The sequence below is a fragment of the Paroedura picta genome, chromosome 3 (genome assembly GCF_049243985.1).
Source record: "Paroedura picta isolate Pp20150507F chromosome 3, Ppicta_v3.0, whole genome shotgun sequence".
Lineage (NCBI taxonomy): Eukaryota > Metazoa > Chordata > Lepidosauria > Squamata > Gekkonidae > Paroedura > Paroedura picta.
The window spans coordinates 59,090,318-59,108,490 of NC_135371.1; the positions used below are offsets into that span (position 1 = coordinate 59,090,318).

The window sequence follows — 18,173 nt, forward strand, 5'->3', positions numbered from 1 at the left end:
GGCGACAGTATGGAAAAAAATACAATTTCATTTTCTGCGACCACCTGAAGGATGTGATGAACAGTGGAGCATTCTCCTGGTTTCCTGTGGGAAAGACAGCAGCAGTAACTTTTAGGTCAGGGCCAATATATGAAGGGAACTGATTTTATATTACCTAAGACAATAATAGAATATATTCTTATAATAGATTATACTCTCATATGTATCAACAATTACTCTGCTAAGAAAGATGGTAATAACTTCTAGACCAGGATCAATATGTGATGGGAACTGAATATGTATGCTAATATGTATGCTAAAAGAGGATGGCAAACTATACTTCATATGTATTAACAAGACAGCAGTAGTAACTCTTAGGTCAGGGCCAATATATGAAGGCGATCGACTTTATATCACTTAAGATAATAATAGAATATATTCTTATAACAGATTATACTCTCATATGTATTAACAATCATTTCGCTAAGAAAGATGGTAAAAACTTCTAGATTAGGATTAATATGTGATGGAAATTGAATATGTATGTTAAAAGAGAATGGCAAACCATATCAGCTGGTCGCTTTTTTTCTCTTTTACTTTTCTGTAAATGCTTTATATAATAATAAATAATAAAATTATAATTAAAAAAAAGAAACAATTGAACAGCACCACTGCAGACACAAAGCAAAAGTGGTCCTCAACCTTACAGAATCATAGAGTTGGAAGGACCTCCAGGTCATCTAGTCCAATCCCCTGCACAATGCAGGGGACTGCAGAAGGCAGAAGACTACCTTCCCACAGTGGACCTCTGGCCAGTCTCGCCTGGAAGAAATTTTCTTCCCGATCTGAAAGTGACAATCAGCATTTCCTTGGGCATGCAAGAAAGGGCCATAAGAGCCAAGTACTGCCACAATCCCTTCTGCCCACCCACTTACAATCTGTCTAAATTCATAGACTCATTATGGATAACCATGCTAGAACTAATATACTCCAGAGTTAGAGGAAAGGCAGTCCATTACGCTTTAACCCAAGCTGATATGGAGCCCCATCACTACTTCTTCTAGGCAATGTAGTCTGGGAAAGGGAGATTTGGAGGGAGAAGTGAAGGGAGTGTTTAATCCACCTTTAACAGGTCCACTACAACTCCTTTCCCCTATTCACTTCTGTTCCCCCTACCCCCAGGTCTCTCAAGACATGTCTGCAATGTCTGAAATAGAAATATACATTTGGACCCTACCAGGTAGCAGAGTGCTGAAGCAGCAAAGTAGCAAGAGAAGGCAGGGGTAAGCCTACCTCCCTCATGCCATCTCTGGACTGTTAATTGTGCTTTCTTGTACCCCCTTTGACCATAAGCAGCAGCTGTCCCAGTTTTATTAAACACACTTGCATATAGTGCAAAGCAGGGTAAATTCGGCCATAACCAGGGTTTTACAGGAGCATGCCCCAAGGGTTTAGCGTACAAACAAAAATATTTCAGGATAACTTCTGCAAATAACTGGTGATAGCAATAGGGCTCTGTTAACACAATCTCCTCTTTCATAAGGGACTAAGAGGGTCAACAGTCACGTCAATGAAGCCGTGGCCAAATTGAGGAGATAATCTCATTCAGCTTCACCCAGCAATAAGCCTGGATCCAAAGTCTGATCCTTTTGGCATCCTCCTTCGTCTGGTAAGATGCTCATTTGCCTTATGGAAGACACGATGCAATATGCTCTCTTGGTAGGGATGAAAGCACTACAGCTTGGAAAGACTATTCCCTTTGGAGGGCAGTCTTATTTTCATCATGACCCAGTGATAAAAATCCAACCTTTTGCCTTAGTCAAACACACATTTAATTTAATTTTCCTGTCTTAATATCTATTTCTGCAAGGACAACTGTCATACCGATGACTTCATTCACGGGTAGCCCCAGAGGTTCTGAACAAATTACTAACACTCCATTTTACAGTCCCTCCGTAAGGCAAGGAAGGATTATTGAAGCAATTTTCCAGAATATAAAAGATGTAATTGGATCAGATCAATGGTGTATTAAGTCCAGCATTCCATTCTTAATACAGGCCCATTTGGCATGATTTAAATGAAACGTTTAACAGAAGAGCAAAGACTATCAGAGACTTCCATTCACAATCCATCACTTGGAGTTTACAGCATTCCTGTGTTTAGCACTACCTTCAGAAAAAGTGCGTGTGCCTTAGCCATCTTTATTAATAGTCTCGGTCAATATTCCTCTTTGATAAACTTGCCTAATCTTACATTCCTGGCAACCACCACATCTCATTCTAATGAATTCTAAAAATCAGATTGGGGTGGAAAAAACACTTCCGTGCACTTATTTGAATTGTGTCTGTTTCACTGCTACGCTCTATTTCTAGAATGTTGTGGGCAGAGAACAAAGTTTCTTTTTGCGCAGGTCACTCAGAATTCAGAGAGCCAGCATGGCTTGGTGGTTAGAGTGCCCAACTAGTTTGAAGAACTTCAACATGATACTCTGCAGCATCTTCTTGGGTGGATTGACCATAGGTACTGTTGCTGGAGAGGAAGAGAATTACAAGAGTGAAAAACCATCTATTTCCTGGGCAAAGTTCCAAAATTATCATGGCCGCCCCACCTAGGAATGAGCTCTGCTCCCCATCCAATTGATTCCATTCCTCCTCTTCCACTAGCAGCTCTTCTTCTACAAGAAGTCATCTAGCAGAAGACAATGCCGGCAGAAGACACTGTCTTTTGGATGACTGCTTGATTTTTTCCCTAAACTTGAAATACATTTTGTATTTCTTTAAAACGCCACATTTATATTTCAGCTAGCCTCATTTATCTCGATATTATTTTTGTGAGCCTTTTGGGGATAGAAATATTTGCATTTGGAACAACTGCTGTAAGCTGCTCTGAGCCCTTGGGAGAGTGTGGGATGTAAACCAAATAAATAAATAAATGTGAGCATAACAGCAGTAGAATTCACAGGAGAGGCTGGCTCAGGTACTACTGCTGAGGCAGCCTGCTAGAGAGCTGTTCAATTAGTGCCATGGTCTTAATTAACTTGATATAGAAGAAACAGATGAAATACTTCTAATTTCATGCATGCCAACTTCTAAACTGTATTCTTCTTGAGGCTGATTTTGTTTACTTATATTTTTACATTAGTTTCTCCCTCCCCAAAACTTCTAAAAGTCTGTCTACCATTAGTTATAAAATGTCCCACCTGTAATAATTAATATCATTATTTCTTCATTCCAAGCAGGCTAAAATGAGTACCTCTGGCTTGCTATAAATGGCCATAACATTACCATCCCCAGTACGTTTGCCCTGATATGCAAGAAAAGAAACAAGGAATAGGCACCAATGTGCTTGTTCTTTCTTCCTAGCTTTTCTTCTGATGTGCTCAGGACAGCAAAAAGTAGATGATCCAATGTTATCACTGTGGAGATAGATCAGGTTGAGAGGTGTTGAGATTCATGTCTCAGTGAAGATCAGAGCCCAGTTCTGTCCAGTCTAAGACTCTAGCCATTCCACCACAGTGGCTTTCCAATAATTATTTGCTTACCTTAAATTTAAGGTTAAAATAAAACTGTGGACTGGAAGAAAAGCTGGGTTTTTGTACCCCCCTTTGTACTACCCAAAGGTAGTACGAAGGAGTCTCAAAGCAGCTTACAATCACCTACCCTTCGTCTCCCTTCTGTGAGATAAGTAAGGCTGAGAGAGCTGTGGCTGGCCCAAGGTCACCCGACTTGCTGCATGTGGAGGAGTGGGGAATCAAACTCTGTTCTTCAGATTGGAATCCTCCACTCTTAATCATCACATCAAGCTGGCTCTCAAGGCAACACTGTAAGAAAATGCTATTGTGGCCAATCCCGTTCCCAAAGAACAAGTAGTCATTTGTTTCTATTTGCTTGTGGTCAAAAAGTTCTGCCATGACATTTTGCAAAAAGCCTCCCAAAGTCTTCAAATGCCTACCCAGGCAGCAGCAGCAGCACACCAATCTGAGGGCAGCAGAGACAGTGTGATTTACATGTGGAAGCATAAGCAATATGCCAGCTGCCACAAGGTTTGACTCTAGTGTTGCTATGCTTTGTTATCTTTCAAGAACTAAACGCATACACTCCAAGCTTGGAATCCAACCGTCATCTATACTCTAAACCAAACAAGGTGATTCTGCGGACAAAAGGTCCAAGTTCCTTTGGTTTTTTGCTTAATTAACACCATCAGTCATTCCAGTGCATCACCCCAAATGAGATGATCTGTAGGGGCAGCTTTCTGACTGGGAGATGTTCTGTCAGTGGTTGCATGATGGATGGCAGTCCAGGGTGATTTTAAATTCACACAAATTAATTCAGACTGCTTTTCAGAGTAGCTGGTCAAACAGAACATTTGAAAGTCACCAGTAGGAATATAGATGCCCTGACCTGACTTTCTAATCTCCCCTCCCATTTGGGGGGTTATATATTTTAAAGGATTTGGAATAGCAAAATAAGTTAAACTAGTGCTCATTTATAAAATAAAGCTAACTTTTTGGAAAGGCACTTGATCTTTTTCTATGTGTATGTTAAATAATGATCTTTGTATTAAAGAACTTGCATTAAAATCTAGGTATTTCTTTTGAACTGAGACAATCCCCCACACATCCTCTCCCCTAGGAGTTCATTAAATGTTGTAGAAAAGTATCTTTGGCTCTAGATTGTGAAAGATATCCTTACTGAGATATAAGAACCCTTATTATTTTTACACAGTGTTGATATTTGCAGAGTTGCTAATTTTTCATGTCTTAAAAGAATAACTGATCTGATAGGGTTAATAAACTGAAAGAAAGTAAAACGAATTAGCATAACTCTCACTATCTATTTGCTTTCCCTATGCAGACCCTGTACACATTGGAGAAGGCATAAACTAGGAGTGGTTAAAAGTCATAGGATAGAGCAATGAAGAAACAAAGCATTCCTAAGTAAGATACTAAAAGCATACCTCATGTCCATCACATACCTTCCTTTGCATTTCTTAATTTCGATATTCATCTTATTCATTTATTTAGTAATTCCCTTGTTTGAAGATACACACACACACACACATACACAAATCTTGCAATGTGTTTTCATTTCCTTATATTTTTAAAAGGTCTTGCTTCTAAAATAATAGCAAATTGAATCCCGGGGAACCTCATTAGACAGGTCACCCACTTCTTTGCTGCTGAGAGTATTTTTCAAAAAAAATACTAGTTAGGTATTCAGTCATAAAACTTAATATTTTTGCTACCTGTGGGATCTCACTGGGCGGTTCTCAGATTTTGGCTCAAGCTCCTGCAGTGAGCTTTGAAATTGATTGATGTCGTCCAAATTAAACTTTAAAAGTCAATTAATTACTAGAAATGGCAGTGGGTGTCTGGCATAGGCTCAACCTAGCTTCAAAGCAATCTTCTATTAGCTTCTAAATCTGTTGGGAAGAACAGGATTAGATGCCAAGGATATCTATAGGATTAGAAAGCTCAAACCAAGCAACGTGTTGGGCTAAATCATCCCACCTCAGCCAAATAATTGGGAGGGAGAAGGGAGGAAATAATAGGAAACAAATAATATCAGTTGGATCATGTGAAATAAGAACAAGGAATAACGCTACAGAGCTTTCAGCACTCCACCCCCCCCCCCAAAATGAGCCGTACACGGCAACAACATACGGTAAGGAAATGACATAATAAAAGGCAACAGTGTTATTGCACTAGTTGTCCACATCTTTGAATCACAAAGCCTACCTTGCAGAGCAGAGACACCTGTTAGGCGAAGGGAACCTGCCTCTCGCCAGTCCTTGCTCCTTTGGAGATTTCCCAGGCGAGCCAGCCAAAGAGACTCCGACTTTCTTGTTCCTGGAGGGCTGGATGCCTGTTCGTCGCCGCAAAGATGCCGCCTCTGTCAAGTGGCGGAGGTGCTGCGCCTCCGAATCCTCTTCTCTTGCATAAGTAGCTGCCCACAGCTCTGGTGTTGAAAGCTCTTGATTTGCTTAGCGTACAAACGAGCCTGTGGCTGGCCGCGAGGCTCGCACATGGGACTCACGTTCGAAGCGCCTCCAAAGGCGTTGCCGGCGAGCAGCTTCCCAAGCATTTATGTTCTCCGCGGGGAGCTGTCCGCATCCAGGGTGCTGAAATCAAACTCCCCGCGCGGGGGGCTGGGGCACAAGGCATCCTCCCGGAGGGAGCTGTCCAACAGCGTGGCGGTAAATTCAAGCTCCCAGGACAAGGGCGCTTCGGCATCAAACACTTCCCGCAGGGAGCTACCCAGGCAGGCACACCCTCGGCTAACACACTCAGCCCCCAGGACGCCCAGCTGGCAGGAGAAAGGTCCGAGTCCCATAAAGACCTCGGCAAGCCTCCTTCACCGCCCCTGGCTGCAGTCCTTCTTTGGGGTCCTCGAGATGTGCTTGGAACCTTAGGAGCAACTGGGGGGAGGAACACGTCCCTCAGTATTCACTCTAACGGTGGGTCTCACTGCAGAGATTGGTCTGAAGGTACATTTTTTCTCAGTCTGACTAAGGGGATGGAAGGGTTTTAGGCTTTATTCCTGTTCACATTCCTCAAACAGGGGCTATCAACCTGAAGCCAGAATCTGTAAATTTGAAATGACAACTTGTTAAATGTTTTTGAAGCTTTACAGGGGATAAAGCAGATAAGTGGGGGTAAACAGGAGACACAAGAGGAAATGGTAGTGTACAAGAAGAGAAAACAGATATCGGGCTGTAGGCAAAATCTTCGGGAAATCTTCACTTATACAACTACCATGACAAAAGCAGAGTCCAGTGGCACCTTTAAGACCAACAATGATTCCTCCATGAGTCAAAGAAGTTGGGTTCCACTTGCTCCCCAACTAGCAACTCGTGAAAAATCTTTTTAAAAAAACATCTCTTGAATGTGTAAGAAAATGTAATAGTTCAGTATATTAAGAATTTATTGTTTCCAGACAAAGTCCTCTGAATTTGTCCTCACAGCCTTCTGCCTTTGTGATTTCCCTTGCTTGGATGCCCAAATGATGTGCACCGGGATTCAGATTTCAGGTAAAGAAGGTTTTGTGAAAGGTATAATGCATAACAGGATTCATATAAAGATAACTAGCTTCATTCTCTATCCCAGGCTAAAACATTATGAATTGTCCCAGAATTATTCATGAGTTTAAAAAAATGCTGAAGGTTTAATCGCATCCCACTTGTGGATAAGACTATGGTTTGGAGTGAACTTAATTCACTAAATGGGCAAATCAGCTTGATGGTGTGGAAAGGCAAATTATTCTCTTGAGTTGCTCCCAATCTAGGGATAGTTTGTGTTCAGGGCTGACATGTTTTCTGCCTTTCCTTATGTTAACAGCCTCTTTAATCAGCCACTAATTATGTGCTATGGGGAAGCAATTCAGTCAACAGAGAATCTTTCCTTATCCTATTCTGTCTTGTTTAAATACCTTTAGCTTATTGCATGACATGGTCCAAATGCCTCCATTTCTTAATAACTTTTATGATCCCCACTCAGAAAAGGAACGTATGTCTCTCCTGAGCGCTCTCTGTTTATGAGCGACTGTCTGAATCCTCCACTGAGTCTCTGGCCAGATGTCTGGGAGCTGTGTTGAAATGGCTCCAGCAGAGCCACCTGAAGCTTAACCCCCCAGAGACGGAGCTCCTGTGGCTGGGAGGGAAAGGACCAAAAGCGAAGGCACCCCTCTCCTGTCTTGATGGGGAGCAGCTGGAAGCAGCACAGACTCTCAAGAATTTGGGGGTGAGCTTCAGCTCCTCCCCTTTATGGAGGAGCAACACACACAAGATCTCAGCAGGTGTTTTTCCATTTAGGCTGTGGAACGTTTAGTGCCCTTTCTGGCTCTATCTGGCCCTAGAACACCTAGCCACAGTGATCCATGTGACGGTCACCTCCAGGCTAGATTACTGTAGCTCGCTCTATGTGAGTCAACCCTTGACCTTGCTCTGGAAATTACAGCTGGGACAAAATGCAGCTGCTCAGGCCCTCACTAAGACCCTGTGGAAAGCCCATATTTGACTTGCTCTCCAGCAGCTGCATAGGTTATTATTCGAATTCTGGATCAGATTCAAGGGGTTGGTTCTTATCTTCAAGATCTTATGTAGTCCGGGCCCTGCATATTGGAGGGATTGCCTCTCTGAATACATCCCCTGAAGAGCACTGTGCTCTGCTGACTTGAACGCATTGGTGGTCCCTGGCTCCAGTGAAGTGCGTTAGGGCCTCAACCAGAGCCAGGACTTCTTTGGCCATGGCTCCAGCCTGGTGGAAAGAGCTGTCAGTGGAGATCTGGGCCCTATTCAAGCTATCAAAGTTCTGGAGGGCCTGTACCATGGTGCTTTCCCTACAGGCATAAGGTTGAGGTCAGTATTAGTACCTCATAACACTGGAGTCAGCCTCCCTTCTCCCCGCCCCACCTCTCAACCATCAGAACTTGCACTGGGGATAATTAATTTCAAAGATATAACTTATTTAACCCCTACTGGAGATTTTTATCACAGCATTTTTATCTTATGTAATACCTGTAACAGAAATTAATTGTATATTGTTTTTAGCCATATATGTCTGGTTTTTATACATTGGAAACTGCCCCAAGACTGTAACTAAAAAGGGGAAAATAATATTAATAAATCAAATAATTAATACATGAGACCCTACTCCCCCCCCCGAACCTCTTTGGGAAAGCTTATGAGAGACAGCCTCTTACACAGATCTACACCATTTACACAGTTCACCTTTGAAGACTCTAGCTGGAGTCTTGGCTTCCTGGATCGACTAGAGTCCACAGGACCAGATTAGGCAGACAAGCTTTTTACCATTGTGTGATCCATTTCTGATACTGTGCATCTTCACTTTTACCATAGTAGTTAAGTGTTAATCCTTCATCTGTAGACTGTGCTCTATATATAAAAAAATTAACTCCTCTTCTGAATACAGTGTAGGGTTAGCTAGTAATTTAACAAAACAAGATTAGTAATATGTCCAAAGACTGGATTAATCTCATTGCATGTTCTCTGGTTGCCCATTGTATAGAGGTTAAGGTTCTTTCAAGCATTGGATGTTGCAAGTAGGTATGTAGGGGATTTTTAGTGCAAAACAAGGTGACCTGAAATTTTTAGAAGACTTTGATAATTCAGAATTGACTGAATTAATCCACATTTGGGTTGTAACATTTTCCCCCTTATGAGCAGCTGCAGATTCCCACTAGTCTCAGAAAAAACATACGCTTGATGTTAGCCTGCCCGGTATTTTTTCTGCCTCATCCCATGTGCCACATATTGTATTGTGTTGTTGCCGCTGCCACCATTGCGACTTCTCCTGCCTCAGTCTTTTCTCACACAGACTCTTCGATAAACAGACGATGGTGCTGCCAGCACAGACGGTTTCTGAATGAACTGATGCCATCTGCAACTGCATGAGCACCAGGCTATGCATAAATCAAAGCCTGTTGAGCTCTTCTGCAAAGGACAAAATCTGCCAGAAAAAATGAAGGATGGCTTTCAAAAAGAGCCCCGAATGTCAGAAGCTCTTCCAAAATGTCCTTGATTCTGAAATCAATGGGGTGCTTAACCCAGGTGCCTATTCCTAAATGATCATATCTCGTCTAAGACTTAGAACAAGTTTCATTGACCAGAACAAAGGAGAACATTCAACATGCAACTTCTTTCAGTGATAGTTCCATATTCCTATCTTTCCAGAGTTGCTTGTTCTTGCCGGGTATTATACAACTGCTGTACCTTCTATGAGGTGATTACTATGAAGGACAGAATTCTTGTGGCCAAGCATGTGATAGTGCCTCCCACTCCACGCAAAGAAGCCATTAAGCATAGAAGGAAGAATACCAGACAGAAGTTGCTGGCCCAGCGCACTAAGGGGAGGGTCTTCAGCCACAGCTTTGGGACTCCTAGTCAGCAGAAGTCTGTGGATTCTCTGGACTGGAATAAATTGCTAAACGGGACTCTGTCCAAATAATAGAAAGCTTGCCAATCAAGCTTATATCTTTAGGAATAGTTCCCAGGAACAGCTTTTGAAGCTCATTGGCCTATTTACATGTTCCAAACATGCATTCCAAACATACATTTATCCAGCCTGCTCGGTCTGTACACAAATACAAAAAGGTTGTTCTTTACTGAGAAAGACATAGGCCTTTTATGCATGCACAGCTTACTTTTGATTTTCTCTTAAGTTGAGTCAGTAACCCTTTCCTTCAAATTCTGTGCATGCACTCTGCACCTTTTCCCCCCTACAATTTTTCTCTCAGGAATCAGAGATTATTTTGCTTAGCCATGAGAAAAACTGGACATTGTGTCGCTGTCCCAAAATTTCCTCCTTTTTTGGTGCAGCATGCTTGGTCTCTCCTTATTGGTCAGTTTCCCTCTGGGTATATTAAGATAGAATAGATTGTTCAAGTTGTATTTACTCTTTGCAAAGCCATCTTAGCAGAACATTAGTGGGCCCCTTCCACTTCAGTACACAAGTTCCACTATTACTTACTTTTCCCATCATGTAATTTTTTTAGAGTTTACTTACAAGCATTATGAATCCAGCAAAATGAGTTCATTGCTAAACCTTGAGCACTGATCAAAAATATTGACAGGGAAAGCTTTAAGAGATAGCATTGCCCCATGCATCTCTCCGAGGAGCTGCTTTGGAAGCTCTGGAAAGATGGAGTATGGGAGAGGTTCTCTGCTAGCAGCATTGGAGCCTCGGTGATCCCAGGTGGGCTTGCTCCTGTAGTCTTCCCTCCCCCCCAAAAAAAACAGAGTCACATGTCCTGCTCTGAGACAGTCTGGCTGAGAGCACACTCAGCCAGGGCCAGGTGCTACAGCAACCAGTAAAACCTGGGCAAGCTAAGCATCTCACAGAACATTCCCAGGAGCTCCTAGCGGCCAGATTGACTACATTCAGGCCCAAAGTATGGACAATTTGGCCAGATAGGGCCAGATAGGACACTAATAGTTTCCCAGCACAAATGGAAAAATATCTGCTGAGTGTTCCCACATGACTGCTTGATTTGCCCAGGGTTTGCTGATTGCTGTGGTGTTGGCAGGCACCTGGACCCAGCTGACTGTGCTCCTGGGCTGCCTGGTCCAGAGTGGGACATATGGCGCAGCTTTAAGGGGGGTGGGGCTGCAAGAGATGTCCTGTGTGGGACCACCAAGGCTCTCCAGGACCACCAGCAGAGAAACCTTTTTCCCCACCCCCAGAGATCTCAGCTCTAGCGTCTCTCCCTGGTGAAGGACAGAGGCTGCTCATTCCCAGTGTTCTGCTGCTACCTACTCCTGCTGGTACCATTGGGGTGTGTGGAGCTGAGCCCCTTCCATCTGCCTAGTGAGGCTCTGCAACTGAACCCCTCCCTCTACCCTTTCACAGTTTCCAAAAAGGCTCCTCAGAGAGCTGAAGCATGGGACAATTCTACCCCTTAAAGCATTCCCTGTCAATATATATATATTTTTACCAGTGTTTAGCAATAAACTCATTTCGCTAGACTCATCATGTCCATTAAAAAGAAATCACATGACAGGAAAAGTAAGCACTGATGAATGGGGGAGGACGGCACAAGATGCAGATTGGGAAGAATGACATCAATGTGGGTGGTGGAGGAGTGAGTTCTAAGGGGCAAAAAAGGGAAGCAGGGGAAATCTGAGGGAATCTGTATGCTTTTGAATTACCTTCAGCTTGGGAGCAAAGCAACATGAAAAACCACTTTCAGAAAACATGGGGAAACAGCAACAGGAAAGCAAACTGAATTCTGAAGTGTGGAAAAGAAATTTAGAATGAAAAAGAAAACCTGATGGGTATGCAAAGTGAAGCAAAGGGAAATGCAGAAGTAACAAGTAAACCTGATAGTAGAAGAAGAAGAAGAAGAAGAAGAAGAAGAAGAAGAAGAAGAAGAAGAATTCCCATTCCTCTCCCCACAACAGACACCCTGTGAGGTGGGTGAGGCTGAGAGGTGGGTGAGGCTGAGAGAGCCCTGATATCACTGCTCGGTCAGAACAGTTTTATCAGTGCTGTGGCGAGCCCAAGGTCACCCGGCTGGCTGCATGTGGGGGAGTGCAGAATCGAACCCGGCATGTCAGATTAGAAGTCTGTACTCCTAACCACTACACCAAACTGGCTCTCCATAGACATGCACTGTGATAGTGTGGGAAAACACCTGTACATAAAAAGATATAGATAAACCAAGACTTCTCTATCTCTCTCTATCTCTCTGTACTTGTGTGTGTGTGTGTGTGTGTACGTATATGTTTCACAGAAACACAAGTGTGGTGTCGTTTCTCGAGAAAATATCATCCCCTAATGAAACAACCAAGTATCATTTGCACACAAGTCAACCTGTGTGCGTGTGTTTCCATAGTGAAAATCTTGGGACTATCACAACCCCCCCCCCAATTCTTTGACTTCCCCTTTACATTTCACTTTCTACCACTCACCTGCTGACTGCATAGAATCAGCAAATATTCAACCAAATCTCTTGAGCATGCTTGATAATGAAAGATGTGCTCAACTACTAACCATCTCCTTCCTACGACCAACACGTTCAAAGTAGATAGGAACATTTTACAATGCACTGGAACCCAGGTGAAGTTCAGACACAGCTACAAGGGGATGTCTGTTATGTGTATCACAACTAGAATGCAACCTTGTAGTAACGGTGTTTTGTTATTGAGGAATATTTTGGGGGAGTGATAGAGAACACCTTTCTGAACTCAAACAAATCCAAGGCATTCAGATTATGGTGACTTTTTTTTTTAGATGTCTGGTTACTAGTTAAGTTCTTCCAATGCTTTTCTAAAGGAGACCATCATCTTCACCATCTTGTGAGGATTGTGCCTGCATGCAGAGCTATGGAATCATCTAGATCAGAACAACCTGACAGCCATGTTCAGTCCTATTAACTTAGTAAAATGTGACAGGGAAAAATCAAGCTTGCTGCAGGGAGAATGTAAACTCTGAATCTTAATTAACACATCCTTGTGATCTGTGTTTGCTAAATGTAAATAGTTAGTTCCTGGTGAAAACTCTTTAATGCTACTGCCGATCTACAGAGATTGTGTTGCTAAAACTTTGGAATCTTGGGTATCTAGGTTTACATCCTAAAGCACATAAAATGGATTATTGCAATCAAGAGATTAAGAATTTATTGATACAAATTATTTCCTGTGCTTTAATGGAGCTAATAGGCCCAGGAGCGTTAACATTAGTGTGTTAATGTTTGCTTGTAAACCAGAATTATTCAGCACTAGCTGACAATTGTGGTCAGTTTGCTAGAATGCATCAAATAATTGTGGGATTTTGAAACTCAGAGAGCGATAGAAATCTGAATGCCAGAACTGTACTAATTTGGATGATTATTCTTTCAACTAGATGAAGCCCTTTCTGCCAGTTAGCTCCATGCTTACCAATCGTGATGGATCAAAAATCTTATACCCCTAATAGAACTCAAAATGAGCAACAGAAAGAAGAATGACTAGCAGACACGTTCACTTCATGAAAAAGATCAATCCAGAGAGATATGCCACATTTTAAAACAGTTCATCCAGTGCCAAAGCAAAGTAACACCTGGTAAAGGTAGCTTTACAAGGATAGCTTTAAATGGGCAGTCAATCTTTCTCCCTTGATGATCACTTGCTTTGTCACTTGGTCACCAGCTGCCTTTAAGGGCTCAGGCTGGCCAATGCCTCTCAATGTTGTATGTAGGGTTGGGAAGGATCTTTTGTAGACAGGTGTCTGTTCTATTTTGCTGTTCCCCTGGCTACAGAAAGATACAGGAAGCCCTTTTCTGATGTACTGTGGCTGATGTTACAGTTGGAAACTCTCCATTTTCCCCAGTCACCTGTATAGCTCATTCCCTGTGCTGATTCAAGATTCAATAGCATGGCTTGAGGAGTTCCACAGAGACACCCGCCCCCTTAAATTCTATACATGGAGCAAGAGAACAACAATTCTTACCATCTAAAGCTGCTATGAGGTGCAAAAGCAATAGCTGGGAAGGGGAGGTATATCTATCCCCTCTCAGCCACTCATATGACGATAACTCCCAGTTAATTATAGTGACCCATCAAATTCAAAGCCTCTTCTAAGTAATGATGGCAAACCTCTTGATACAAAATATGCAATCTAGAGTTTCCTGCAGATCTATTTAGATGTGAAGGATTGGATCTTGCTTGTCAGTTCCTCTGGTGCTGGCATATTCTTCCATTGCGGCGGGTTATGAGTTTTTCCATAGGTGTGTTGTTGTGAAACCAGAAAGGAGAAGTAGAATGAGCTGTGAGAGGAGGTTTCATAGCAAATTTGATTTTGCCTCTGCCTAATGTCATGGAATAGTGTGTTGTTCAGTAATGTTGTCAATATATCTAATTCTCAATGTGGTGAAATTTGTGGATACTGAAATCCAGAGACTGGGGTAATGTTTAAAAAATAACTCCTCCTTTAAGAAATTTGTACCCTCGGGGCTGTTGCTAGGCAACCAGAATTTCCATCCAAGTCTGGCTTCTGTCAGTTAAAGGCAGGGAGGGGGGGCATGGCCTTTTCTAAGACTGTTTTGGCCTTTAAGGGAGCCAAGCTTGACAGCAACCATCTGGTGACTTAATACTATGTTATCTGTATGACTGACAGACCATTCTGCATGGAGGACTCAGCTAGCCATTATGTTGCAATGTCACCTGATGGTGGCTCCCCGGACCTTTTCCACCTTCCACATGGGGGAGTCCTTGTCACCCTTTCCCCTTGTTTCCCCAGAACTTACCATTATTTTTCTTTACTTGACAATTATGTCAGATGGTGAAAATGCCCAATCATCTTCCAGAGCCATTTTGTCACATTTAAAGCCATTTTGTCACCTGTTACAAGTCCAAAATATTTTTTTTAATTACCTCAATTGCATTATAACGTAAAACCATAACAATACAATCAAGGTTATACAAAAAAGTGGCTTGTTTTATCATGCCTCCCCCCCCCAAAGATACACACAGCATGAAAAACATTATCCAGTAAATGATGAACATAGGAAGGAAAGGTGCTGAGCAAACATGTCAGTGGTTGTGTTTGTTGTTGTTTTTATTGTTGTGTTTTTTTGTTTGTTTTTTTGCTATTTCGTTATATTGGCATCACATTGTAATGTGATTGGCCACTTTTGGGTTTTTCTTTTTAAGACAGGTGAAGGTTGCAAGGATAGATGATGGAAGTGACACTTGGGGTGGGGGAGGAGTTGCTGGGAAAGCACAACTGGGGAAAGCATTACTTTTCTCACCCCCAAAATACACCCTGTTTGGTCCCACATCAGAAAATGGAACACAGATTTCTGAATATTCCCTTGATATAGGCCAGCTGAGGGGACAAGTGGGGACAGCCCTGGGACCCTGCCTGAAGGTGCCTGATTCCATGCAGAAAGTGTGTGTGTGGGGGGGGGGGGGAGGAAACCAGATGCAAACAAATAGAAATCACAGCATTATCAGTTGTGCGGAAACAGTCATGCAGAAGTGTGATGTTGTGATTAGAGTTTCAGATTGGATTTGGGAGACCCAGGTTTAAATCACCACTCAGTCATGAAAGTTCACTGGGACCATTTCCGCACTGGGAACTTCGCTGCCCCAGTTTCCATGCAGGAGCACAAATCCAGGGTAGACAAGGTGTACTGGGCCAAATGCTCCCCCATGCAGGAGTAGACGTGCCCTGACTCAAACTCCAGCCTGCAGCCCGGCATGATACCTCCAGTGCAGAAACGATTTGGGTGACCTTGGGACAGTTACACATTCTCAACCCAACTTTACTCATAGAACTAGATCACTTGAGTAAGTAACACATCCCTAGGTCCTTTGCAATAATGCCTTGCATCTTCTTGGCCTTAAATAATTGCTTATCTTATGTTATCGGCTGTATCATTTCAACAAGATCATGTTTCCAACCAGAGTGCCCAGTGCCCACTCGTAGATAAGGAGATACAGAATTAATGTATAGCCACAACTGTGCTATAAATAATAGAATCTGGTTGCCCACACTGCATGCAAGACACTCACCAGATTCTGAAGAACCCTTGCTGGCAAATAGCACATTTCTAACGCTGATAGAAGACCTCTGTGGTTTGATGCAATCCTTACAAATTGCTACCTCAGGCCACTGGTTTCAGTGGATGCAGGTGTTTCTACCTCTGCATAGAATCAGGTAGCAAAACAGCTAAGTCTTGTAAAGGCTTTGAGATTTAAAAGATCAGGGAGGCACTTCCCCTGAGAGACCTTTGTACTCTTTACAGCTCCTTGCCTGTCCACGTGGACCCAGTCCCATCTGTCCAGCCTACCAATGAGACCCATTCATCTTCCGCTGTTACTCATGCATGGTTTTCAATCAGGGCAGAACAGCTGAGTGGGGATAGTATTATGTCAGTTCAGTCTCGGTACAAAACCTGACTTGGGCCCCCATCCTGCAAAATGTGTCATACTCTGAGGGCTCCCCAGTGGAGATTTAAAGCATGTCTGCAGTGATTTCAAGGAGCTGCTGAAGCTTCAAGTCAGAACTCCTTGCTCTCTGGGTGAGGGGCAGGGGTGTGGTCATTGTCAGACAGTGGGAGTGAAGCAGGGGGAGGAAATAAGGACTCTGTGAAGTTCTGGATGCATAGAAGAAAACATTTGCATTGTTGTGAAGTGAGCATATCCACCTTGAACTCCCTTTGCCTTCCATGATACGTTGTCTTCTCCATTTTCCAACTTCTTTGTTCAGCAACAAGCCACAGAATTTGGGCTGCCTGATTATAAGGTACTAATTGCTTTAATTCCAATCTGCAGTGACTTTTCACCCTAACCTCTGCAGCTGCTGAACACCACTGAACTCTCTATATCCCTGGTAGTTCGTGAAGCACCAGCATGCATAGCATAGAGGCAATCTTGCCAGCCTTTTTACTCTGGTGATGACTAATCCAGTGTAAAATTAATTTAAAAAGAAACCTAGTACGTGCTGCTGCTTGATCACAATGCAAGCTGCCTGTCAGCATTCCCTGTTAGGGATTCCTGCTTCTGTTCCTTCCCACTCAGCCCAGCATGAAAGAGCTTCCTACATCAAGCTCCCTTCAGAATTCATTACCCACAGATCTGCAAGCCACTCTCATACCCATATGCATTTCCACTTGGGGGTGCAGAAGTGAACCTTGCCCTCCGACAAGGAAGATGTGGGTCGGCAGGTGAGATATTAATCTCAGTGTTGGGATGCTGGATCTGAAACCATGTAGATAGTAATCTCAAGAGCCTGAATTCCCATGTTAATACCCCCAATGGCCTCTGCTCCTTATTAGCCTTTGAAAGCCCAGCCCAGGCTCTGGTTGGGAGCCTAAGTCCCCTCCTGCCATTAACTCATCACTAGCAAAATGGGGAATTCAGTCTAGATCACTTGGATTCTTATGCTGTTGGTATAATAGCCCACAAGGCCTCACACTGTGGTGTCCATGCAAGGAGGACATATTCAATATAAAGTATAATAAGTGAGGATGATTTCTAGCAAGCTGATAGTCCATTGGGTCCTAGCAGTCTTTTGTGGTTTGGGGCTATCACTGGCACTGCACAGGCAGACGGCTTGGCCCTGTCTTACAACGGGCTCAGCCAGGTTGGCATACCCATCCGTTAATCTAGTGGCATGGCAGTACACTCCCCACTGTTGCAATCATTGCTGTTTCCTGGCTGACAGCTATTTCTGGTCGCAGTGGCAGGCCCACTGTGAACTTTGGAACAGTTGCACCGAACACAGGGACACAAAACTAGGCCAAACCCAGTTGCATTTTTTGTAGCAGTTAATGATCATTGGTAACAAGAAAGAGTTACCTGACATTTGATAGAACAATATCAAATGAATTGACATGGATTTTAATCACTGCAGAGGGACCAGGTTTATATTGAAGTCCTGTGCAATACATGTTCTTACTAGGGCATCGTCTGAAGACACCTGATGATGCAACAGCCATGCTGATGCTAGAGGGCAGTGGCTGGTTAATGCCTGCCTGTGAGATCACTGAGGGACCTGAAGCAGTGATTACAAAATACGGTTACAAAATAAAAGGGAATAGAAATGTAATGGATAAATGAAAATTATGAGCCAAGTCAGGACCACAGCATCAAGCAGTGAGCTGCCCTTCATGAATGCTCCTTCACTTTGGAATCCTTTTCCCATGGAGAGTCTTCAAAGCACCAAGCCTGGATATCTTTTGGAAGGAAGGATA

The 18,173-nt window shown here is 43.0% G+C and overlaps 1 protein-coding gene and 1 long non-coding RNA gene across 4 annotated transcripts in view; one reads left to right on the top strand and one right to left on the bottom strand.

The window, feature by feature from the left end:
- The window catches only part of GRM2 (glutamate metabotropic receptor 2), a 107,153-nt gene extending 101,127 nt beyond the window's left edge, over positions 1-6,026 (bottom strand). For 2 of the 3 annotated variants that reach the window (XM_077325884.1, XM_077325885.1), the window contains exon 1: positions 5,717-6,026. The gene's annotated coding sequence lies outside the window, so the exon portion shown is untranslated. The remainder of the gene's footprint in view (positions 1-5,716) is intronic. The other variant, XM_077325887.1, reaches the window with a different exon arrangement.
- A 57-nt stretch (positions 6,027-6,083) lies between these two features.
- Positions 6,084-10,042, top strand: LOC143832085 (uncharacterized). The gene is made up of 3 exons (XR_013229086.1): positions 6,084-6,435; positions 6,943-7,008; positions 9,314-10,042. It is a non-coding gene; the product is annotated as an uncharacterized LOC143832085 (long non-coding RNA).
- The last annotated feature ends 8,131 nt before the right edge of the window (positions 10,043-18,173 follow it).